Source organism: Mustela nigripes, chromosome X (assembly GCF_022355385.1).
Source record: "Mustela nigripes isolate SB6536 chromosome X, MUSNIG.SB6536, whole genome shotgun sequence".
In the NCBI taxonomy this organism is placed as follows: domain Eukaryota; kingdom Metazoa; phylum Chordata; class Mammalia; order Carnivora; family Mustelidae; genus Mustela; species Mustela nigripes.
In genome coordinates, this window is record NC_081575.1 from 61703476 (window position 1) to 61729570 (window position 26095).

A 26095-nucleotide genomic window follows, 5' to 3' on the forward strand; every position below is an offset into this window, starting at 1 on the left:
AAAACAGATTTTATTGAAATGGTGAATATTCTCAAGAACTTTTTTCAAGTCTTTTTTTTAAAGATTTTATTCATTTATTTAACAGAGAGAGGTCACAAGTAGGCAGAGAGACAGGCCGAGAGAGAGAGAGAGAGGGAAGCAGGCTCCCTGCTGAGCAGAGAACCCGATACGGGACTCGATCCCAGGACCCTGAGATCATGACCTGAGCTGAAGACAGTGGCTTAACCCACTGAGCCACCTTGGTGCCCTCAAGTCTTTTTTAAATTATATTTCATGGACAAAAGTCATCTAAGATATAAAAAAAAGGGTTTTCGTTTCAACTGTTCTTTTAGAAAAACCATATACCTACAAAACTATTGTGTTATTTGCTGGCTTTTTCAAGCTAGCTTTTTCCCAAGACAGGCCACATAAGGTGAGAGAAACAGAGTATAAGGGTAAAACCACAGGTCAGAGAACTAGGACACCTGGCTTCTAGTCTTCACTTTATCATTATTTGGTGGTATGACTTTGGGAAAATCACTTCTGTTTCTGGGCCTCAATTTTTCATCTGTAAAATGCAATAGCTGGACTTTTTATTCCTAAGGTTCTTTTGAGTTCTGATAGTTTAAGTCTAGTACAAAATTTGATTTGCTTATCCTGGGAAAATGGTATAGTAGGTGAATTCTAAGCTTGCCTTGCCCCATAGATACACTTAGATGCAGCCACACCAGTGCAGCTAACTCAGGAAACAGCCCAAAGGCTGGCAGAATAGATTTTCCACAGTTAATCCTAGGGAGGAGAATATAACAAAAATAGTAGTAGGGCCAGAGATGTGGCTATGAACTAAACTTCTGCCAAGACTAACCACAAACGGAAGAGAGAGAAGAAGGAAAGAAAGTGGGAAAGAAAAGGAATAAACCGCATGCCAGTCACCCCAGACATAAGGGACATGCATGGGAAGATAACTCCTCATAACATTTGGCTTTGAAAACCAGTGGGGCTTAACTTTGCACCATTACAGTAAGTAGGAATAACTCTGGGTACTTTAAAAATCAGCATTTTTTTCAAATATTTTATTTATTTATTTGACAGAAAGAAAGATCACAAGTAGGCAGAGAGTGGGGGTTGGGGAAGCAGGTTCTGTGCTGAGCAGAGAGAGAGCCCAATGTGGGGCTCAATCCCAGGACCCTGAGATCATGCCTGAGCTGAAGGCAGAAGCACCCCCACAAACTCAGCATTTTTAGCTATGGGAGAGCCAGAAAGGAAACTGAGCCTCAGCCATTAAAAAGATTGAATAATAACCCCTGCAAGACACAGCATAGAAGCAGCAGCTTGAAAAAGTGCTTGGAGTATAATGGAAGGAAATCTATTTACTAATCTCAGAACATATGTTGGAAGAACAAGGTTCTTTAAAAGACTTCAGGAACAAAAGAGCTGGTGGGCACAATTTACCTCCCCATCCCCTATGTAGATATCCAGGCACACCATGAAACCAACTTGAACATTCCTCACCTAGCTTAGTAACATTGAAGGCCCTGTCCCTGTGTTCTCCTGCATAGTTGCCCATCCAATCCAATCCACTCATCAGTAGTCCCTCCAAAGCAATCCCTGTTCTGGTAAGAGGAAAAGATAACCACACATATTAGCTATACTGCAGTACCAACAGTGGGCTGTGGGTAGATCCCTAATCTGACTCCTGGCCTCCCCTGTCAATAAAAACTTCACCAGGGACAGCACAAGGAGAAAGCCTTGTAGTTTGGGGCCACTGCAACCCCAAAAGATAAAGTGAAGGCAGACATCTGAGTCTGACTACACATTCCATCCATCGAGGAAATCCTCTCAGGGAACAATGTAGGTAGAGCAACCTGCAGTTTGGTGCAAAAGCAGCCCCAACAAAAGGACTGAGGATAGGCATCAGGTCTGACACAACTATAAGAACAAGGTAGTCCTAGACTGGCCCCTTAGTGGTACAGGGACCAAAACCTGTCCACAACAGGCAAAGGGGGACATTGCAACTGACTGACTAGTCTGAAGGCAAACATGGCTCAGCCACAACATCAGGGTGCATGGAACACATATAGAAGATAGCCTTGAAGTGCCTGGTCTGGGTAACCAAGGAACATTGCTCTACAAGGTATTGCAGGATCTGTTCTTCATAACACCAGTACTTTCAAGATAAGGAAAATAACTGACCTTCTTAATACACAGAAACAAACACAGCAAGTTAGACAAAATGATGAGGCAGAGGAATATGTCCCAAATGGAAGAACAGGAAAAAATCACAGCAAAGATGCTAAATGGAATGGAGATAAGGGCCCTGATAAAGAATTCAAAGTAATGGCCACAAGATACTTCCTGGACTTGAGAAAAGAATGGAGGATCTCTTCAGTTAAGAGAAAATATTTTAAAAGAACCAGAGATGAAAAACTCAATAAATGAAATAAAAAATACACTAGAGAGAATTTATAGTAGATTAGAGGAAACAGAAAAGTAGATCAGTGAGTTTGAAGACAAAATAATAGAAACAAACCAAGAAAATTGGCAAAAAGAAAAAAAAAAGAACAATGAAAAATTAGAATAAGTTAAGGGAACTCAGCAACATTATCAATAGTAGTAATGTTGGCATTATAGGTATTCCAGAAAGAAAAAAGAGAGAGAAAAGGAGACAGAAAATTTATTTGAAGAATAATGGCTGAAGTAATCCCTAATCTGGGGAAGGAAACAGATATCCAGATTCAAAAATCACAGAAAGCTACCAACAAAAGGAAGCCAAGTAGGTTTGCACCAAGACACATAATAATTAAAATGGCAAAATGTAGTGATAGAAAATTTTAAAGGGAGCAAGAGGAAAAAAAGAAGAAAAAAAAAAGCAGTTACATAACGGGAAAACCCATAAGGTTATCAGCTGATATTTCAGCAGAAACTTTGTAGGACAGAGGAGAGTGGCATGACATATTAAAAGTGCTAAAAGGGAGAAAAAACAAAAAACAACGCCACAGCCAAAAATACTCTATCCAACAAGGCTTTATTCTGAAAAGAAGGAAAGATAGTTTCCAAGAAAAACAAAAGTTTGAGTTCATCACCACTAAAATAGCTAAAAAAACATTAAAGGGAGTTATTTGAGTGGAAAGGAAAGACCACAATCAGGGGTATGAAAATTATGGAAGAAAAAAATTTATAAGTACATGAAAACATAATAAAAATGGTAGATTGATTACTTATAAAGCCAGCATGGAGACTAAATCTTACAAGCAATAAAATCTATTATAACCACAAAAATCAGGCAAGTAATTCACAAAAAGATGGCATAACATCTTATATATAAAATGTGCATAGTGGAGTCAAAATTCAGTGCTTTTATAATGAATTCAAACTTCAGTTATCATCAACTTAATATAGACTGCTATATGTGTGGGATGTTATATATAAACCTAATGGTAACCACAAATCAAAAACCTGTATCAGATTTAAAAAAAAGGTGGGGGGGGGGGAGGAATCCAAGCGTATCATTAAAGAAAGCCATCAAAATACAAGGGAAAAGAAGGGGAAAAAGGAACAGAGAAAAAATATAAAAACAAATATAAAATAATAAAAAATGTCAGTAAGTACATGCTTATCAATAATTATTTTGATTGTAAATGCACTAAATGGTCTAATCAAAGGCACAAGTAGAGAGAATGTACAAAACAGTAAAACCCATCTATATGCTTCATACAAGAGGCTCATGTCAGATCTAAAGACATATACAGATTGAAAGTGAAAAGATGTAAAAACATTTATCATGCAAATAGAAGCAAAAAGAAAGTGTGATAGCAGTAGTTATATCAAACAGAATAGACTTTAAAGATATTTATTTATTTATTATTTATTTATTCATTTTAGAGAGGGAGAGAGCATGCATGAGCAGAGGGAGTGGCAGAAGGAAAAAGAGAATCTTAAGTAGATTTCATCCTGGTCACAGAGCCTGATGCAGGACTTGACCCTATGACCCCGAGATCATGACCTGGGACAAAATCAAGAGATGAAAACTTAGCTACCTGAGCCACTAAGGGTCCCCAAACAAAAGAGAGTTTAAAACAAAGATTGTAAAAAGAGACAAGAAGGATATTATAATCATGAAGGAAACGAAGAAGAAGATATATCAATTGTAGATATTTATGGACTCAACATGGGAGCACTCAAAGACATAAAGCAAGTAATAACAGACATGAAGGAAAAACTCCATAATAACGCAATAATAGTAGGGGACATTAACACTTCACTTCCACCAATGGATAGATCATCCAGACAGAATATCAATAAGGACACTGGCTTTGAATGACACATTGGAACAGATGAACTTAACATACATTCAGACTATTTCATTAAAAAATAATTGAGGGGCACCTGGGTGGCTCAGTGGGTTGAAGCCTCTGCCTTCAGCTCAGGTCATGATCCCAGGGTCCTGGGATCGAGACCCGCATCGGGCTCTCTGCTCGGCAGGGAGCCTGCTTCCTTTCCTCTCTCTCTGCCTGCCTCTCTGCCTGCTTGTGATCTCTGTCTGTTAAATAAGTAAATTTAAAAAATTGAATGCACATCCTTTTCAAGTGCATATGGAACATTTTTCAAAATGGATCACATGTTGGGACATAAAACAAATCTCAATAAATTTTAAAAATGTTGAAATCATATCATGTTTCTTTTTCAACCACAATGGTATGAAACTAGAAATCAATGACAAAAAAATCTGAAAATAACAAATACATGGAAGCACAATAACATGTTAATAAGCAATTAATGGGTCAATGAAGAAATTAAGGAGGAAATCAAAAACATAGGTGAAGAGAAATGAAAATAAAAGCACAATGGTCCAAAATCTTTGAGATGCAGGGAAATCTGTTGTAAGAAAGAGTATAGCAATACAGCATACCTCAAGAATAAAAAAAAAAAAGCTCAAAAACAACCTAACCTTATACCTACATGTTCTAGATAAATAACAAAATAAAGCCCAAAACCAGTAGAGGAAGGGAATAATAATAATTAGATTAGAAATAAATGAAATAGAAACTAAAATAACAATAGAACAGATCAATAAAACCAGGAGCTGTTTCTTTGAAATGATTGACAAAATTGATAAACTTTTAGCCAGATACACTAAATAAATAAATAATCAAATCAATAAATAAACAAATAAAATAAGAAATGAAAAAGAAATAACAACTGACACCACAGAAATAAAAAATAATTTTAAGAATATGACAAAACATATACCAATGAATCGTAAAACCTAGAAGAAATGGATAAATTCCTAAAAACATGTTACTTTCCAAAACAGAATCAGGAAGCAATAAAAGAAAATGAATAGACAGATTACTAGCAATAAATTGAGTAAATAATCATAAACCTGCAACAAACAAAAGTCCAGAAACAGATGTCTTCACAGGTGAATTCCACCAAACACTTAAACAGTCAATACCTATTCTTCTCAAACTTTTCCAAAAAAACAGAAGAGAAAGGAAGGCTTCAAAATGCATTCTATAAGGCCAGAATTACCCTAATAACAAAAACAGATAAAGACATTAAAAAAAGAGAACTATAGACCTCTAATGAACATAGATGCAAAAATCCCCAATATAGTATTATCAAACCAAGTCCAATAATACCTGAAAAAAATCAGTCTCCATGATCAAATGGGATTTATTTTGGGAATACAAAGGTATTTTAATATTCTCAAATAAGAGAAAGGAGATAAAAACAACATAATCATCTCAACACATGCAGAAAAACATTTGGCAAAGTACAACACCCATTCATGCTAAAAATTATCAACAAAGGAGGCTTAGAGGGAAAATACCTCAACATAATGAAGGTCATATATGAAAAGCCACAGTTAACATTATACTTCATGGGGAAAAACTGAGAGTTTTTCCTCTGAGATCAGGAAGAAGACAAGGGTATCCATTCTCATCACTGTTATTCAGCATAATACTGGAAGCCCTAGCCAGAGTAATCAGATAAGAAATAATAAATAAAAGGCATCCAAAGTGGTAAGGAGGAAGTAAACTATCACTATTTGCAGATGACATGACACTCTTTATAGAAAACCCTAAAGATACCACCAACAAACTACTGGAACTAATGCATGAATTCAATAAATCTGCAGGAAAGAAAATATAAAGAAATATGTTGGATTTCTATACACTAATAATGGAGTAGCAGAAAAAGAAATTAAAAAAGCAATCCCATTTACAATTACATCAAAAACAATAAAATACCTAGGAATAAACTGAACCAAAAAGGTGAAAGACCTATACTCTGAAAACTATAAAATATTGCAATTACCATATGGTTTTACTTATATGTGGGACATAAGGAACACAATAGAGGAATGCAGGGGAAGGGAGGGAAAACTGAATGGGAAGAAATCAGAGAGGGAGACAAACTATGAGAGATTCTGGACTCTAGAAAACAAACTGAGTGTTACAGAAAAGAGGGGAGTGGAGGGAGGGGATGACTGGGTGATGGTTATTAAGGATAGCACATATTGGATGCGCACTGGGTGTTTTATGCAACTAGTAAAACTTATGATGTACTATATGTTGGCTAACTCAAGATAATGAAAACAAATTTTTAATTAAATTAAGGGGTGCCTTGGTGACTCGGTGGGTTAAGCCTCTGCCTTTGGCTCAAGTCATGACCTCAGGGTTCTGAGATCGAGCCCCACATCAGGCTCTTTGTTCAACAGGGAGCCTGCTTTCCCCTCTCTTTCTCTGCCTGCCTTTCTGCCTACTTGTGATTTCTATCAAATAAATAAATAAAATCTTTTAAAAAATTAAAATTAAATTAAAAACCTAAAAAACATTGATGAAAGAAACTGAAGATGACACAAAGAAATGGAAAGACATTTCATGCTCATGGATTGGGAGAGCCACTATAGTTAAAATTGCCATACTACCCAAAGAAATCTATACATTTAATGCAATCCCTATTAAAAAAAAAACAGTATTTTTCATAGAACTAGAACAAACAATACTAAAATTGGTATTCAACCACAAAAGACCTTAAATACCCAAAGCAATCTCAAGAAATAAGAACAAAACTGTAGGCATGACAATCCCAGATTTTAAGGTATACAACAGAGCTATAGTAGTGAAAACAATATGGTATTGGGACAAAAACAGACATGGAGGTCAGTGGAGCAGAACAGACAGCCCATAAATAAACCCATACATTGTGGTCAATTAAGTTATGACAAAGGAGGCAAGAATGTACATTGGGAAAAAGTCTCTTCAACAAATGGTGTTGAGAAAACTGGACAGCTGTATGTAAAAAAAAAAAAAAAAAGAATGTGGACCACTTATTTACACCATATACAAAAATAAACTCAAAATAGATTAAAGAACTAAATGTAAGACCTAAAACCATAACATTGCTTGAAGGAAATACAGATAGTAATTTCTTTGACATGGGCGACAGAAACATTTTTCTAGATACATTTCATCTGGCACGTGAAACAAAAATAAAATTAAATTATTGGCACTACACCAAAATAAAAGATTTTTACATAGTGAAAGAAACCATAAACAAAACAAAATGGCATTCTACTGAATGGGAAAGGTTACTTGAAAATGCTGTAAACAATAAGGGGTTATATCCAAAATATATAAAAAATTTATACAATTCAACACCAAAAAAATGATCTGATTAAAAAATGGGCAGAGGACCTAAATGGGCATTTTTCCAAAGAGGACATACAGATGGACAACAGACACATGGAAAGATGCTCAACATCACTAATAATCAGGGAAATACGAATCAAAACCACAATGAGGTATCACCTCACACATGTCAGAATGGCTGAACTCAAAAGTACAATCAATAACAAGTGTTGCTAAGGATGTAGAGAAAAATGTACACTTGTGCACTGTTGGTGCGACTTCAAATTGGTATAGCCAGTGTTGAAGTTCCTCAAAAAATCAAAATATAATTACCATAGGACCCAGTAATTCCACTACTGGTTATTTGCCCAAAGAAAATGAAAACACTAATTCTTAAAGATGTATGTATCTCTATGTTTATTGCACAATTATTTACAATAATCAAGATACAAAAGCAACCCAAGTCCATCCTCAGATTAATGGATAAGAAATTGGTATAAACCCGGACATTACTCATCCATTAAAAAAAAAAATTGATCTTGCCATTTGCAACAGCACTAATGGACCTAGAAGGTAATGCTAAGTGAAATAAGTCAGAGAAAAAGAATGTCTCTATTTTTAAACTCAAAATGACTGAAATTTCATCTGTGGATTTAAGCTAATGTACTTATGATGAAGAACTAGAAGGTATTATCCAGGACCTTCACAAAGACCATGAAGGCACTTTCCTAGTAGTCTTTTTTTAAGTCATTTGATGGGAACCATCACAGACACAAGTTAAAAGGAGGGTGGTACCATGGAAAGAGAGCAGGGGAGGGATTTTAAACAAGATCCACCCTTCAAATCTTATACTAAACTTGCTTATCTCCCAACATATTGAGTAAGTAATTCAACAAGTTCAGTTAGCAAATAGTTATTGAATACCTGGAATGGTATGCTGTTTTTTTTTCTTTTGTCCATATGCTCTTTTCATTGATAAGCCCAATGATGACATAGGTAGTAATTCAATGAAATATTTTTTCATTTTTTGTAATTTAAATTCAATTAGCCAACATATAACACATCATTAGTTTCAGATATAGAGTTCAATAATTTATCAGTTGCATACACCCAGGGCTCATCACATAATATGCCCTCCTTAATGCTTATTACCCAATTACTCCATACCCCACTCTCCCCCTCTCCAGAAACCCTTAGTTTGTCTCTCATGGTTTTTCTCCCTCTCAGACTACTTCCCATTCGGTTTCTGCCCCCTAACCCTATGATCTTCTGTGCTATTTCTTATATTCCATCAATGAGACTAATTATAATCTGTAATTGATGATAGAAATTACTGAACATTTTAAATAAATATTGGATTTTTTATCTTCAGCATTAATCTATTAATCTCTATTAATGCTGTAGTCTTAAGAGACAGGATAACTGAGGCCTAGAGAAAGTAAGGTATTCATTCTTTTTAAAAAAGATTTATTAATTTATTTGAGAGAGAGAGAGAGCATGAGTGGGGGTAAGAGGGAAAGGGAAGGAGAAACTCAAGCAGACTCCGGGCTGAGTGCAGAGCCTGACTTGGGGCTTAAGCTCACAACCATGATCTCAGGATCATGACCAGAGCTGAAACCAAGAGTTGGACATTTAACTGACTGTGCCACACAGGGGCCCACGGTATTCATTCTTAGTTATATAGCAATTTAATGGTAGAGCCAGGACTAGAATCTAAGTTTTAATTCAAAAGTCTTGAGTTCCTTTATCCACACTATACTTCCAACTGTACATTCTCTAATAGGTGAACAGATATTTCTCTTCCTATATAGTCAGGCATTTGCATCTGAGCTTTGTTTATGTTATTAAAGGCAGTCAATTGTTAAATCAACACATGTACAGATCACTGAAATACATGTCCTTTATTTTGCTTTCTGCAATGGCATGCTAACCCCCAGACCTCCTTCACTAAGACTTTGTATTCAGCTTAGCTTACTGTAGACTTGAAATTAGTTTTATTCATTAACTAAAAGCAATACAGAATATTTGCTATGTGTTCTTGATATGTGTATAAAAACATAACACTTATTCCTGCCTTTTCTCCACCTCTCTTTCTATCCCCACCCCACACGCAGAAATACAGACATACAGACATCTATTTTCACTGGCATGCAATTCTGGAAGAAAGTAACTAAAATAGGACAAATGTTCTTTTTCTTGGCCAGCCCTTTTCCTGCTCCTACAGTTTGTTAAATGATCAGTCTAGCAAAAAGGAATTAAGTGATGAAATGAACAATAACTTGTTGTAAATGTATCCATTCCCACAATATGAACTGCTCCTACAGTTTGTTAAATGATCAGTCTAGCAAAAAGGAATTAAGTGATGAGATGAACAATAACTTGTTGTAAATGTATCTATTCCCACAATAATTATAGTTATTGTGCTAGATGCCACTGGAGAGGAAAAGGAGAAATGGCCTCTCTCCTTGAAAACTTATATACTGGCAGCAGTGGCACAATACACATAACAAGAGAGAAATGAGTGAAATCAATTGCTAAATTGAATATGCCAAATATTAATGGTTTTATATATATAATATATTTATATATATAATATATATATTATATAATATTATATTAATAGCTCCATAGAAAGCTGACCATATATTTAAACAAACCCACCATGGTGCTTAATGTGCTTGGAGCATTCCATATGGCCTTTCTCAAAGCAGAGATTTCACTAATTCATAAATCTCATACTTCTCTCCCATTTTTTCAACTTAAGCCTTATAAATATTCTGCTCCTCATAAACATTTTAAGGTGAAAGCTGGACCAAGCATAATGGTCCCATGTGCTGAAGGAAATAGGCAGATGTAACTTAACTTTCCCAGTATAGTTTGAATCTAAAAATTGCACATGGCATTTTGAAAATTCTACAGGAAAATTCTGAACAAAGTAATGTGAAGTATGTATTTAGTATCTGCATGTTGAGTAATACCTCTGAGAGAGAGGTGCCCTCAATCACACTATTTGCACAAATACAGAAACTGAAAAATGGAGGTTACCTCCTTGTTCAGGTTTATGCACCTAGCTAGCTCCCAAAAAGCACAAATTGAAGCTCAAGCTTCTGATTAGTGCCTGCTGAAAATATGATTTAGATCAGAGTTCAGAGATTCATGTCCTAAGACCCTTCCTATACTTCCTCTTGGATAAAAAAGCATAAAAATAGAGGCCAGGATGCAGAGAGCAGGAGGACATGGAGAATAACCAACATTATCAGGAGACAGACTATCCTAAACCTTGTATCTGTTTGTTTCCCAGAGTTCTGTAGCTGATTAGGTCAGACGGTTACAACACTGAGGTCCTAAACTTAAGTATGTGTGTTAAATTCCATTATCTTTCTCTGTAATATGGCCATATATTCTATTCTGAACCTGTGACAAGAATCCTGTAACTCCAAATCCTTGTTCCAAAGGGAAAAAAATGATTCACAAATAGAAGTAGAGATCTACTTTCTCTTCTTCTTTTAATTCAACTTTTCATTTAAACTTTAGTTAGGTAATATATATGGTAAAATTGGACTGAAGTTTACAATTTAGTAAATCATAGGTGATTTACTAGATTGTATAACAAATTGTTTAACAATTTCTTTTTTTCCCTTCCCTTATATTCATTTGTTTTGTTTCTTAAATTTCACATATGAGTGAAATCATACGGTATTTGTCTTTCTGGTATTTAACTTATTTCACTTAGCATAATACACTCTAGCTCCATCCACGTCATTGCAAATAGCAAGAATTCATTCTCTTTGATGGCTGAGTAATATTCCTGTGTGTTTGTGTGTGTGTGTGTGTGTGTGTGTGTAGGACTTATTTATCCATTCATCAATGAATATTTGGGCTCTTTCACTAATTTGGATACTGTTGATAATGCTGCTATAAACATTGGGGTGCATGTGCCACTTCAAATCTGTATCTTTGTGTCCTTAATAAATATCTAGCAGTGTAATTTCTGTGTCATTGGGTAACTTTTTGAGGAACCTCCATAAAGTTTTCCAGAGTGAATACAGAGTTTGCATTCCCACCAACAATGCAAGAAATTTCCACTTTTTCCACACCTGGTTTTTGTGTGTGTGTTGTTAATTTTGATTTTAGCCATTCTGACAGGTGTGGGGTATATCTCATTGTGGTTTTCATTTGTATTTCCCTGATGATGAGTGATACTGAGCATCTTTTCATGTGTCTATTAACCATCTGGAGGTCTTTGGCAAAATGTTTATGTCTTCTGCCCATTTCTTAACTGGTTCATTTATTTTGGGGTTTTGAGTTTGGTAAATTCTTTATAGATTTTGGATACTAGCCCTTTATCAAATATGTCATTTGCAAATGTCTTTTTGAATTATGTAGGTTACATTTTAATTTTGCTGATTGTTACTGTTGTTCTTCAAAAGCTTTTTATCCTGACAAATTCCCAGTAGTTCATTTTTACTTTTGTTTCCCTTGCCTCTGGAGAGGTATCTAGTAATAAGTTGCTACAGCTGAGATGAAAGAGGTTGCTGCCTGTGTTTTCTTCTAGGATTTTGATGGTTTCCTGTCTCACATTTAGGTCTTTCATACATTTTGAATTTACTTTTCTGCATGGTATTAAAAAAATGGCCCACTTTCATTCTTCTGTGTGCTGCTGCCCAGTTTTCCCAACACTATTTGTTGAAGAGACTGTATTTTTTTCCATTGGGTATTAATTACTGCTTTGTTGAAGATTAGTTGACCATAGAGTTGTGGGTCCAGTTCTGGATTTTTGATTTTGTTCCATTGATCTCTGTGTCTGTGTTTGTTCCAGTACCATACTGTCTTGATAACTACAGTTATGTAATATAGCTTGAAGTCCATAATTGTGATGTCTCCACCTTTGCTTTTGTTTTTCAAGATTGCTTTGTCTATTTGGGGGCTTTTGTGGTTCTACAGAAATTTTTGGATTGTTTGTTCTAATTCTGTGACAAATGCTTGGTGGCATTTTGATAAGGATTGCATTAAATGTGTAGATTGCGTGGAAGTTAAAGAACATCTTACTAAAGAATGAAGGGTAAACCAGGAAATCAAAGAATAAACTTAAAAAATACATGTATGCAAATGAAAATGAAAACATGACAGTCCAGAACTTCTGGAATGCAGCAAAGGTGGTCATAAGAGGGAAGTATATAGAAATACAGACCTACTTCAAGAAGTAATAAAAGCCTTAAAGACACAATCTAACCTTATACCTAAAGGAGATAAAAAAAGAATAGCAAATAAAGCCTAAAGCCAGCAGAATAAGGGGAATAATAAAGATTAGTGCCAAAATTAATGATATAGGAACAAACAAACAAAAAACAGTAGAACAGATCAATGAAATAAAATCTATTCTTTGAGGGACACCTGGGTGGCTCAGTTGGTTGGACAACTGCCTTCGGCTCAGGTCATGATCCCAGAGTCCCGGGATCGAGTCCCAAATCGGGCTCCCAGCTCCATGGGGAGTCTGCTTCTCCCTCTGACCTTCTCCTCGCTCATGCTCTCTCTCACTGTCTCTCTCTCAAATAAATAAATAAAATCTTAAAAAAAAAACCAAAAAACTATTCTTTGAAAGAATTAATAAAATTGATAAAACCCTAGCCAGTCTTATCAAAAAGAAAAGAGAAAGGACCCAAGTAAATACAGCTACAAATTAAAGAAGAGAGTTCACAACCAACACCACAGAAATACAATCATAAGACAATACTATGAAAAGTTACATTCCAACAAAATGGTCAATCTGTAGGAAGTGGATAAATTCCTAGAAGTGTACAAATTTCCAAACTTAAACAGGAAGAAATAGAAAACTTGAACAGACACATGACCAGCAAAAAAATTTAATCAGTAATCAAAAATCTCCCCCCCCTCAAAAAAATCCAGGACCAGATGGCTTCCCAGGAGAATTCAACTAGACATTTAAAGAAGGGCTAATACTTATTTTTCTCAAACTGTTCTAAAAAATAGAAATGAAAGGAAAACTTCCAAACTCCTTCTACAAGGCCAGCTTTATCTTGATTATAAAACCAGACAAAGACCCCACTAAAAATAACTCTAGGCCAATATCTCTGATGAACATGGATGCAAAAATTCTCAATAAGATATTAGCAAATGGAATCCAACAGTAAATTAAAATAATTATTCACCATAATCAAGTGGAATTTATTCCTGGACTCCAGGGGTGGTTCAATATCTGCAAATCAAATGATGTGATATACCACATTAATAAAATAATGGATAAGAACAATATCATCCTCTTAATAGATGCAGTAAAAACATTTGACAAAATACAGAATCTGTTCTTGATAAAACCTCTAAACAAAGTAGGGATAGAGGGAACATAACTCAATACCATAAAGCCCATATATGAAGAAAAAAAAAAACACCCTAATATCATCCTCCATGGGGAAAACTGAGAGCTTTTCCTCTACTGTTGGGAACAAAACAGGGATGTTCACTCTTACATTGTTATTTAAAATAGAACTGGCAGTCCTACTCTCCACAATCAGACAATAAAAAGAAATAAAACATATCCAAATTAGCAAGGAAGAAGTCAAACTTTCACTGTTCACAGATGGCATGATACTGTAGAAAACCTGAAAGACTCCATCAAAAAATTACTGGAACTGATACACAAATTCAGTAAAGTCACAAGATATAAAATCAACGGGCACCTGGGTGACTTGGTTGGATAACTGTCTGTCTTTGGCTCAGGTCACGATCAAGCCCCAGACAGGGCTCCCTGCTCAGTGAGGAGTCTCCTTCTCTGGCTCCCTCTCCCTCTGCCCTCCCCCATGCATGCATGTTCTTTCCCTATCTCTCTCTCAAATAAATAAACAAATAAAAATAAAAATAAAGATCAACATACAGAAATCTGTTGCATTTCTATACACCAATAATGAACCAGCAGAAAGAGAAATCAAAGAATTGATTCCATTTAGAATGGGACCAAAAACCATAAGTGACTAACCAGTGAGGTGAAAGATCTATGCTCTGAAAACTATAGAATATCTATGAAAGAAATTTAAAAGAATGCAAAAAATGGAAAAAAACATTTCATGCTCATGGATTGGAAAGACAAATTTTATTAATATGTATATACTACCCAAACCAATCCACTCTCTCTTCTGATGGTTGGTGTGTAGCTTTAATTTTCTGTGTGAAGAATCTAATGGTTTTCCTTCTAGTTTAGATGCCCTATAACTAATATAGAAGTTGGAAAACACAAATAAGCATACACATAAATGAATCTATTCTTCCGTATGTATTTTAGAGATTCTCTATGCATAATTTTCTTCTGAGCCCTTTCCTTGTGTAGATTTTAACTTGCATCTAAAATCACACATTCTGTCCTACTCTGATATAGCCTTATATCTGGAATTCAGAAGCTTTGGTCTAAACTTAGCATAACATAGACTAGTATAACATAAGAAAACAAACATTTTGTTAAAGCTTTAATGAGGTTTTTTTTTTTTTTTTTTTTTTTTTTTTTGCATCTCAGCAGCTTAACGTGAATGACAGTGGTGACTTCCTGTTTAAAGCAAACTGTGCCATGAAGTCATACATTTTTCTAAATTCCTTTTGTACAGACTTAATATGTGCCACTTTATCCTCCCCAAGTAAATAAGCTCCCTAAGGGTATGGGCTATATCTTATATGACTCTTATTATTACTCATACTACACTTGAAAAATAGTAAACACCATAAACATTGGTCAAAGAGAAAGTATTTTATATACGTTTTCTATGATTCCTATTTTTAAATCTGTTATTCCTCATTTTATCCATTTTAATCTTCCTCCCCATTTCTTAGTCCACCTAACCTAAATCTAATAAAAGGACAACCTATTTTGAAATTGGTGCATTTTATTTCTATTATGAATTCTCTTGATTCTCAAAATAGTGAAAAATAACTGTATCATCTTCACACAGTACAGCTTAGTGGAAAGAGCTTTGGCAACAAATAGAATTTTGTTTCAAACACAACCAAGACAGTTAAACAACTTTGGGCAAGTTGCTTAATTTTTGGTTCGCTCATCTATAAAATGGGGGAAATAATAGAGTTATTATAAAAATGTAAGATATCTTTCCCAGTGCTCAGTACATCATAAGTGCACAATAAATAAGAACCATTATTGCCTTTTTAATGATAGAACACCTAAAATCAAAGTTAGAGCCAGTAGTATATAAGCACCAAAAGCTGATAGATTCTAGGTAGCTGTTTAGATGCTTATGGACTTTTTCTGGAATCATTACTAAGAAGATAATCATTTTAGAATAGGGTATAAGTTCTTTTGAGAGAAAACCAAAAGTTTGAGAATTTCATGTAGATCCTTACTCCATGGTGGGAAGGACTAAATGTACTTATAAATCCCCAAATCACATTGGAGAATTCTAATTATTTTCCCTTTGCTATAAAAACCATATTGGCTTCCCAGAGTTGTGAGAATACACCAAGGCCAAACATTCAGAATTCTCCATGAAGAAAATGAAGTCAACATGCTTAGGAACAAAACAAAGGAAATCAAAACCAATTTACATTCCAAAGTGAATTTTTCAAACCTAAAAATAACTCCATATCACAAAAAGGTTATGTAAAATTAAAACTAATTTGAAGACAAATTTTTAAATATGAAGATAAATTAATTCTCTTGTAATAAATATGATGACAATTTACAGAAAAAGATAATGTAATGATAAACATTTCTTAGAAGTGCTTTATATTTCTTGGCCCAATATGAAAACACTGATTTTAGACTTAAAATTTCCTACACAACATGATACAGTCTTTGGAAAGCAGTATATTATGGTGGTTCACCAGCAATTTTAATTATATATGTAACCAAAATATTTTCAACAAATTCCCAGATGTGCTGCTAATTGAAAAGTCTGGGGGAATATGTATCTCTGTTTAGTGTGTTAAAGCATCCCACATATTGGAGATTCCATAACATTTGGGGAGAGCCAGTATGATTAACCATCATGCCCATATTCTCTAGATATTGATTTAGCCTAGGCTTGTACTACAGCTATGCTCGGCCCAAGTCCCAGTTAGAAAGTAGCTTATAATCCAGGATAATAAACCTTAGTATCTCTACCCAGTTGAACCGTGTCAGAGAGATTTTCAAATTTATTGATTCCCAGAGGTTACACAGCTTTAAATTTCCCAAGTAATTTTTCCTCCCTAGGAAAAGCTCAGACACACAGATAGCAATTCTTACAACTTTAACTTAGAACCAAGATGGTTATTAATAAGTAATTCTATGTAAAATATGATACAGGTCATAATATCTGAATTCTGAACAACATCACTGTTATCTCTATAAATTGAAAAATATCTTCATAGTGCTCTGCTTAATCAAATTTAATGGTCCAGAATTGAGTGACGCTTACTCAGTCCTCCACAACCAAACAGACCTTTCAGCAACTGGCCAGAACAAAAACGGCTAGCCCAATATCCAACTGATGATCACATACTCTGGGTAACTCAGGCCCCAAATCAACTTTCCTTAATTCCTCTGTATTGGTTATCTAGACTGGCCACTTAACTCTCTGTCATAGTCACACTCTGCCTCAGCTAGTTAAATCATCTCTGGGTTAGTTTTATTATATTCATGATGTGAAATTAATCACAAATCATTTTTTGTTTTAGTCCTGATAAGGTTTTGGATGTGATAGACTTTCAGAGGAAAAGGAATTACTGTACCAGATGGTGTGATGTGGAAATATTTCTATTTTCAGTAGTTCTTCCACAGAAGACTAATGCTAGGTCAAGTGACCAAACTTTCCTTCATCATATTGAGTTTTATGAAATATTAAAAATCAGTAACACATAAATTTAACCCCAATATTCTTAGAAACATGAGAAATCTGCTAATACTTTAGAATGCAGTGAGCGGGGCCGGGGGGAGATTAAACAACAACAATAATAGCCTTGGCTATTTGGGGTCTTTTGTGTTCCATACAAACTTTAGGACTTTTTGTCCTAGCTCTGTGAAAATGACTCTTGGTATTTTGATAAAGACTGCATTAAATATGTAGATTGCTTTGAGTAGTATAGATATTTAATATTTGTTCTTACAATCCATGAGCATGGAATGTCTTTCCATTTCTCTGTGTCATCTTCAATTTCTCTATCAGTGTTTTTTTTTTTTTTTAAAGATTTTATTTATTTATTTGAGAGAGAGAGACAGTGAGAGAGAGCATGAGCGAGGAGAAGGTCAGAGGGAGAAGCAGACTCCCCATGGAGCTGGGAGCCTGATGTGGGATTTGATCCTGCGATTCCGGGATCATGACCTGAGCCGAAGGCAGTCGTCCAACCAACTGAGCCACCCAGGCATCCCTCTCTATCAGTGTTTTATAGTTTTCAAAGTACAGGTCTTTCACCTCTTACCACATATTTCTTATAAGTTAATGACATGTTTATATGATAAAATAATTCTTACACTTTATTTATAGGACATTAATGGCAATGATTTACTGCTTAGAGTATGTAATCATTTTTAGGTGACTTAAGGTGACGTGTGAGTTGGTTCTTTAAAACTAAATATTTTGGGCACCTGGGTGGCTCTGTTGGTAAAGTGACTGCCTTTGGCTTGGGTCATGATCCTGGAGTCCTGGGGTTGAGTCCCACATCAAACTCCCTGCTCGGCAGGAAGTCTGCTTCTCCTGCTGACTTCTCTCCTCTCATGTTCTCTCTCTCTCTCATTCTCTCTCCCAAATAAATAAATAAAATCTTTTAAAAAACCTGAATATTTTGAGTACCTTCTCTATTTTGAAAATGTCAGACCAAATGGTGTGTCAGAAAATAAATGATGTGTGAAAAACAAACCGATTTATTATTTTTCAGATGTGTTTTTTAAACACCCATTTAATTCAAAATCTGTAGGAGGAAATGTTTTCTTGAAATTTCTGATTGATGTCACATTAATATGTATAAACAAAGTCAATATGTGTAAATAAAGCCACTCTGGTTACAAAAGTGAATAAAGTAAGACAATTATTGCAAACTACAGAAACGTTTTCTGTTTTAAATTAAGCTTCACAACTCTAAACTTTGAGTTATATTATAAAGCTGTAGTGATCAAAACAGTATGGTAGTGTCACAAAAATAGACACATAGATCAACAGAATGGAAAACCCAGAAATGACCCCACAACTATATGGTAAATTAATTAATTTTCAGGAAAGCCAGAAAGAGAAAATGTCCCTTTGACATATGGTGTTGGGAAAAAACTGGACAGCAATAAACAAAAGAATGAAACTGGACCGTTTTCTTAACACCATACCCAAAAACAAATTCAGAAAGGATTAAAGACCTGCATATAAGACATGAAACCACAGAAATCCTAGAGAAGGACACAGGCAGTAACATCTTTGATATTAGCCATAACACGTTTTTTCCTAGATATGTCTCCTGAGGCAAGGAAAACAAAAGCAAAGAATAAACTATTGGGACTTCATCAAAATAAAAAACTTCTGAACAGAGAAGGAAACAATTGTCAAAACTAAAAGGCAACCTATGGAATGCGAGAAGATATTTTTAAATGGCGTATCTGATAAAGGGTTAGTATCCAAAGTCTATAAAGAATTTATAAAACTAAACACCCCAAAATTGGATAATCAAATTAAAAATGGACAGAAAACATGATTAGACTTTTTTTTCCAAAGAAGACATAGAAATGGCTAACAGTCATATGAAAAGATGCTCAACATCACTGATAATCAGGGAAATGAAAATCAAAACTACAATGAGATATCACCTCACACTAGTCTGAATGGTAAAAATCAACTGCACAAGAAACAATAGGTGTTGGGGAGGATGTGGAGAAAGGGGAACCCTCTTCGTAGAAGGGCCATGTGGTGTAGACACTGTAGAAAATAGTACGGAAGTTCCTCAAAGGATAAAATAGAACTTACCTTAAAATCCAGCACTTGCACTGCTAGGTGTTTACCCAATGGATACAAAATACTGATTTGTAGGGATACATGCACTCTGATATTTATAGCAGCATTATCTACAATAGCAAGATTATAAAAACAGCCCTCGTGTTTGTCTACCAATGAATACACACACACACACACACACACACACACACACACACACACCATGGATTATTACTTAGCCATAAAAAGAATGAAATCTTTTCATTTGCAATGATGTGCATGGAACTAAGAAATATCATGCTAAGTGAAATAAATCAGTCAAAGAAAGACAAATACCAATTGATTTCACTCATATATGGAATTTAAGAAACAAAACAAAGGAACATAAGGAAAAAATAGAAAGGGAAGCAAACCAAGGAACAGACTCTTAACTATAGAAAACAAAATGATAGTTACCAGAGGTGAGGTGAGTGGTGGGGATGGGTAAAAGACGACACAAGGATTAAGGAGTTCACTTGTTGTGATGAGCATAGGGTGTTGTACAGTAATGTTGAATCACTAAATTGTATATTAAGCTATATGTTATTAAGCTGTATGTTAACTAACTGAAATTTAAATAAAAACTTTTTAAAAAGAAACATTAGTAATATGTTGTTAGCTTTATAGAAATACCTGTATGTGACCTGCCAAGTAGAACTGAAAATAATTCTAGCTAAGTATTTATAATTATAACAAAATTAAATGCTTTCTTCTGTTGCTGAGAATGTGGAGGAAACCTTGTCATTCCCTTCCATAAACAGTGTGACATTGAGCAAAAACTGTTGGAAAAACAAATGCATTGTCAAGAAGTAAGAAAGGAATTGAAGGGCTTTTTGAGTTAATGGTTGACATTTGCATATATTTTAGGAACCTAACGAGATAGTAATTATGCGGTCCAAGATACAGTTGAAACTGAAGGCTAGGCTCATGCTCTGAGCAGGAGCCATTCTTATCGTGATTTGCCAAATAATCATGAGCAATGGTTTAAACATTTGTTTCCTCACTAGCTAATGAGATTTAGTGAATTTCTTGACCCATATCCATCTCCAGCATCTATACAAACTTGGTTTTAGTCCAAAACCTGTACTTCTGATTATTTCTCAGGAACTGTGTCTACATCTTGATTTGTAGCAGCTTATGCTAATCTAGTCATTGCTACAAGTAAAAGTTATTCTTCTGAAGCACACTCTCCCGTCTGGATTATCTTTCAATGACTGTATCAAGAGAACTCACTTTAATTTTCAAATCCCAGATATCATGATGTTATACAATAAGCAGTAATAGTCAGGCCTCTAATGACTATATCCTCTTGTGGATTCACATACCACAAATTATTATATTAACTTCTTCACACTTTATTCTAAGTCTATTTTGCCTTTATGCTTACCCTATAATCTTGACTCTACTCAAACGTGGAATCTCCTAGAACTCAGGACTTCCTGAGTACTTTCTCTTGTCTTAGAGCTTGGCCAAACATTGCCTTGGCATATGATATAGCACATAAATATCAAGTACATGGCCAGGACTGTGTTAACTTTGCAACATTGTGCATGTTCATTTTCATTTTAGGTTTTTTTTTTTTCTTTCCTATGGGCATAGTAGAATAATTACCTCCTACTCTTGCAAGGAAACAGTGACAGTGCTAGATCCCAGCAAAACAAAATTTGTTATATTGTAAGGTCCTTGGAAGAACCCTGAAAAGTGCCCCCTTTATTCTTGAGCGATTTCTAAATGACACATTTTAACATTTCCCAATGAATAATACATGCTTCTCTTAATCCTCAAGCCTTGTTAAGTAGTAAGAAAAAGTGAAATGAGCACTGGATGAGGTGTCAGAGATGTAGGTTGTAGCCTTTTCTCTGTCACAGACTCATAGAAGTACTTGGCCCAGTCATTTCAATTATCTGAGCCTCAGTTTTTCCGACTGTAAAATGAAAACTGTGAGTGTATTCCATTTTTCAAGCATAAAATAATCTTAGATGTTTTCCATTTCTCCCATCAGTGAAAGGATTTGAATCTGTTTCTGACCATTTTCTTTGTCTCAGTGTCTGCAGACTGATTCTCTAGACTTATGACACAATAAAAAGGCTTTTGGGAGGTCAATTTAAAGGGCAAGGGAAACAGCACTATCTGTGGTCCCCTCTTTCAGAATTAGATAGGGTTCAGAAGAAAGAGTTAAATTCCCTTTCTTACTCTGAGTATCTGATTAATGCTGAAACTGTCTATGAGAGGATTGTAGAAAGCATGCTTCTTTCTCCTATTCATTTCAGTCACCTAGTGCAAAGGGGGAAAATGGAATTCATTCATTCTTAAGGGTCTTTAGGTGAAAATTCAGTGAATTTTTTGGAGGAGTCAATGTCCATTTGTATTTATTCACCTTTACAATATTCAGTAGCATATTGTACCAGCCCAAACAGAATAGGTATATTAGATGATTTCTGTCTCACAGAAATAATACTGAAAACATACAGCAAAATAGATCAGTACAAGTGTTTAAAAGTGCAAAGAATATTTTCTATAATTAAAGAAACCCTCCAACACAAATTTCTTGAAGGATGGTTTTTATGTGATCTAGGTATCTGCTAGTGTGGCCGGTAGAATCTTTCATTCAGCTGAAAAACTTGATTCCCATCTATAAAATCAATACCTTTACCACAATACCTGATATTTATAGCAGCTGAAGGAAAGAAATACTTCTTGCTGAATGATACAAAGCTCTCTAACAAATGTAACTCTAGTTGAATAAAAGTATACCTTTTTTCTTTGCTAAAAAGATCCAAGCAATATAAAATGAAGTCCATGGAAAAAATAATGAAAAACTAATATAACGTCCATGCACACCATTGTTAAGAGCAGAGAAAGGAGTAGGAAACTCATTTGAGATTTCATCATGGATCATGTTGGAAATCCATCCTTTTTTTAAAAATTACCCTTTCTTTTTTCATAATCTCTGAATGCATCTCCTAACAGTTCCATGCTACTAATAATCCCATCATTTGGTTTAAAGTTAGAAGGCACCTTCCTCAATATTTCTACTTGAGCACAAACGAGGAAAAAAAATGCAAACCAGGAAACTACTAAATATAAAATGTATTTACTTACATTTTGCCAAAATAAGTTAATTATGTGTATCTAAAGATGTAAATTTAACCTAAAATCATTTAGCTCATTGTTGTTTCTTTTATGTACTGATTATTATGATAGATACAGCTCATCTATATATCTTGTCTTCTTATTTCTTTTTTCTCATTTTAATTGTGTTTTGTTGTCATTGTTGTTCTGCAGAGCATTCTTTGAAAGCAGAATCTCTACACTTAACTACAATTCACATTTTTAGTAAAAATATGTAACTTATACAAGCTGATTAGAACATGCATTCATATTAGTAAAGGTCCTGAGACATTATAGCTCTTGTTTTTTAATCACAAGCTCATTTTGAAACTAATAGAAACCTTACCATTTTAATCATTTAGTAGATAAAAATATCACCTCCAAAAAGTGGTAACAAAGAGTAGATAAAAAATATTCTGCACATTCTGCAAGTGAATCTTCTTAATACAAAGTTGGTTAATTTATGAATGTTCATGGGTATATTTTATTCAATATCAATTGAGTGAAACACATTAGGAAAAATCTCTCCATGTCAAACTTAATTTCTTCCTATTCTAAGTTACTCCCCTTCCCACATCAAGTGGCCAACTGTATGTATACATATATAGTTGTTGTTGTTGTTGGTGGTGGTGGTAAAAATACTAAGGAAATGACATACTAGGATGGTCGATGTTCATGATATACATACCACCCTTAGAACTGACAGGTTATCCAGAATCTGGTATGAAGAGACCAATTCTAGATATTAACAGTAAAAGACTCAGATAAGATCTAAATATTCATTAAAAAAGGAGCCTACCGTTTCAGTTTCTTTGTTTTCTCCAGAGATCTCCAAAGAATTCAAGCGACAACAACTCCAACAAGGATGCTACTGATATATACATAAATTCTAGCTCCCTGTTCTGAGAAAAAAACAATCTAATTCTTTCTCACTACCAAAAAAAAAAAAAGGAAATAAAGAAAGAAGAAAGAGAGAAAGGAAGGAAGAAAAGTAAGGGAAAGAAAAGAAAAGGGGAGAGGGAGGGAGGTACAGAAGGAGCGGGGAGAAGAATAAAAAGAAAACAAAATTTTAAAAAGCCAAAAAATAAATGAAGATAGCAAAAGGAAAAAAAAAAAAACCTTCAGCATTACCTAACCACTACCATGTTGGGAAACATGGTAGTGAGATGTCAGAGTGAAATATGCAAGCCTCTGTGCACACTGAACATTTCCGTTTTCCAGGAGGTAGCTTGAGCTAGCAAGCTCGCTGGTGCTCAGTCTCTCTCTCTCTCTGATTAATGATGCAGAGCTATGCTATGGGCTGTACATAACGCCTGCTAAACTTCACACTTAGCAAAGAAACCCTTGTTTCTATTTATAGGACCACCGTTCATTGTTCATTGTCTTCTAATCTTGTGGTTGCACTAAGCTTTGAGTTTGTGACAATAGGTGGCCTGTTTGTTTATGGAGCCTTTTGCAGAAGTTATCTACCTTCTGACCACTTTTTTTAAAAATTAATTTATTTATTTTTTATTTATTTTTGGCATAACAGTATCATTATTTTTTCACCACACCCAGTGCTCCATGCAATCCGTGCCCTCTATAATACCCACCACCTGGTACCCTAACCTCCCACTTTCACAGAGAGTAGGCCACTGCAATCTTCACTGTGATCTTTTCTCTCAGACCCTCATATATATAGTGTTGAGGTACCAAGGTAGATACTCCTTACCTAAAGTTGCCCTTAGGTAGCTCCTAGTAGGAGAGTTCAAAGTGGGAATGACCTCTGCCTAGGGTATTCTTAGATGTGTAGACCTTTAAGCCCAATATTAAAATAAATACTCTTTAAGAAAAACTTGAAGATACCTAACTAACCTCCCACTTCCTGTTCACCCACTCCCCATTCTTCCCAGGGTCCTGGGCCAGGAAGTGCAAGTAAACTCCCATTTCCTCTCCATAGTTAGGGATAATTGGGTGAAAAGAACATGATTTCCTGCAGCCCAGACCCTTAGCCACAGCTTATTGAAGATGGGGTTCCAAGTAGCCTCAGAGCTCTAGAAACCAGCACTACACTGTATTAGACAACCAACATATCACCACCGGCAGCAGTGACGAAGTTCTAGAACATAGGTGAGGTTCGGTGGGGTGAGGTCTGGAGCTGATGACCAAGAAAGAATTCTTGAGACATCTTTGGTGCAAAATGGTGGTTTATTAAAGCACGGGGACAGGACCCATGGGCAGGAAGAGCTGCTCCTCTGGGGATGTGAGGAGTGGATGATTATATACACAGGAGTTGGGTAGGTGAGGACAAAAGGGGTGTTCAGAAGGGCTATCATGGTAAAGAGACTGTCAGGATATTGAAGGCCTGGTTACTGTCAAGCCACGGCCATTTTTCCCTTTAATGTTGCACTAGCATGAAGACAATTGGGAATTTCCTGGTGGAATGTCACATTCCTGCTATCAAGTGTCCTTGTTAGTGATATTTAGGTTTAGAAGAAATTTAACTTTATTTAATTTCCTTCCACTTCAGCCTCCTTCAGTTTTATTTATAGAAGGGAGGGCGACATTAGGGCTTGTTGTTCGTCTCTGGAAGTTGAGCTATTGATAAGATAGCTGTTTTGTTGTAAATCACTAGGACATTTGTAAACTGAGGGGGACTCCTGTCTTGTTGGATTGTGATCTCTGCAAGTAAACTATTTGTTTTTCTTTTAGGGCAGCCAGGGGTGCCTGAGAATGTCACACATATTACCTAGGGGAGTGCATGGAGAGGGCGTGCAAGGTGCCAGCTTTTGCTTTGTCCTCAGCCAGCCTTCTGCTCCCTCATCAGCAGGATCCCTTAGAGATGAACAAGGGACAACTGAAGGCAATCTCCAAGACTTAAGTAGTATTTTAGACCAAAGCAAAGGAACTTTTCATATAGACCATGGAAGAAAGAAATATATTAATGCAGGTCAAGCCTCATACCAGGACATACATTCACAGTATATTATAGGAAGCATCTGTAGAACTCTTTGCCTCAAAATATTTTCTTTACTAATGTCTGAAACACAAGTCCTTTGGAGGCAAGCATTTCCTTCTTCCTTGATCTTCAAATCCTGACACTTAGAAATATACTTATTTGAAAACTTTGGTGTGAATGAATTTATTAGAATTAGAAAGTTGAGAATAGATGGTGGGAGCAGGATATAAAAGAAAAATGGAAAGATTCCAGGACATAAAACTGAATTACAAAAACATTTAATGATTTTGCACTAAGCTAGCTATGGTGAGAATAGTGCTCAGCAATTGTAGTGAATATAGGAGAAAGAGTCAAATTAATCTACGATTGCATTAAGTCAGATGTATTGACAACAGATCACAATTCATTCTTTCTGTTGTATCTTTTTATTCTGTACTTCACAGTCTGGCAGGATAGGGCATTAATGTTTTATTTGCTTATTT

General features: G+C 35.3%; 1 long non-coding RNA gene across 1 annotated transcript in view; it reads right to left on the bottom strand.

Annotated features, from left to right (window-relative positions):
• LOC132007843 (uncharacterized) overlaps positions 1 to 23814 on the bottom strand; it is a 52876-nt gene extending 29062 nt beyond the window's left edge. The window contains exon 1 of the long non-coding RNA XR_009401440.1: positions 23475 to 23814. This is a non-coding gene — a long non-coding RNA (uncharacterized LOC132007843). The remainder of the gene's footprint in view (positions 1 to 23474) is intronic.
• Between the last annotated feature and the right edge of the window lie 2281 nt (positions 23815 to 26095).